The sequence below is a fragment of the Rhagoletis pomonella genome, unplaced genomic scaffold (assembly GCF_013731165.1).
Source record: "Rhagoletis pomonella isolate Grant_MI unplaced genomic scaffold, Rhpom_1.0 Rhpom_scaffold_00010, whole genome shotgun sequence".
NCBI lineage: Eukaryota > Metazoa > Arthropoda > Insecta > Diptera > Tephritidae > Rhagoletis > Rhagoletis pomonella.
The window spans coordinates 28,196,294-28,197,447 of record NW_023458564.1 but is presented as its reverse complement, the minus strand read 5'-3'; positions in this window follow the sequence as shown (position 1 = coordinate 28,197,447).

Here is a 1,154-nt window from a genome sequence, read left to right as displayed (position 1 = left end):
GTAAGATACTCCATGTACCTTTCTTCTAAATTCTGCATGATTACCTCCATAAGGATCGCCGATGTGGGGTTGCCCATGCCTAGCTCGTTTGTTTGCATGTATACGTTGTTATTAAATTTAAAGTAGTTTTGACGCAACGTCGTTCTGAGTGTGTTTAGGCCTTCAGCCTAAATAGTTTTTCGTACTTTTGGTGAACCGCCCTAATGCTGGCATATGTACATATGTACATGTATATACACTCATACATGCTCGTATATATTAACAACAGCTAAGCCGTTAACTAATGTATCCCGCCGGACAATGAACCTTCGTTAAGTTTCCCCTTCACGTCAGTTATTGTCCGGCGGTCCAAACTTAGAAACCGCAAATTATATTCTTCACTTCTGTTTGGAGATCAACGAGGACACAACGCAGCTACCAGGCCACTTCGTAAAGGTAATCAAAAACGCTTTGTATATGCACACATAAATATATATATATCACTGTCGAAAATAGTTGATTAAAATAAACGTTACAAAATACTAAATCCATTATTTCACTATTTTTCTATTTTCTTCCACATTATAAAACACTGGTGCGTCCAATTGCGAACCTTGCGACGCCCGGGGTTTTACATGTTGGTCCTACTGAGCCGTGAGAGTTTGAAACACTAAAGTTCATCACCGCCATTTCTTGTCACATAGAGCGAGTTTTTTGGACACTGCCACAAGTTTGACACCCGCGCGGTTTTTTCAGAGATACAGTCCATTGAATCTATCAGCGATACTTGCCACATCAGCCGCGGTATTTCTACATCAATACAGTCCATTGGTTTCAAATCACAGCGTGTGTGCCTGATTGTCAACGGATTTGCCCTAAACCTAACAAAGACATCACAAACCGCACCTGTGCATCAATCAACAAATACCACTTTCTATTGAGCTTCCTCACACCAAAGTCACCGACGAAACAAGGTACGTGGTTACACACATATTCAAGTGCACTTTCAAAAAAAATAAAACATCATAAATCTATTTATTTTGTGAGCAATTGTGCTATATTTATATTGCATAGAAAACACACGCAATTGCAAACGAGATTCACGCGGGTGATTTTGTGAGGAGCGAAAATTTGTGCATAGCTTTTCAAATTACCAAACGAGCTAATTCCGTCTG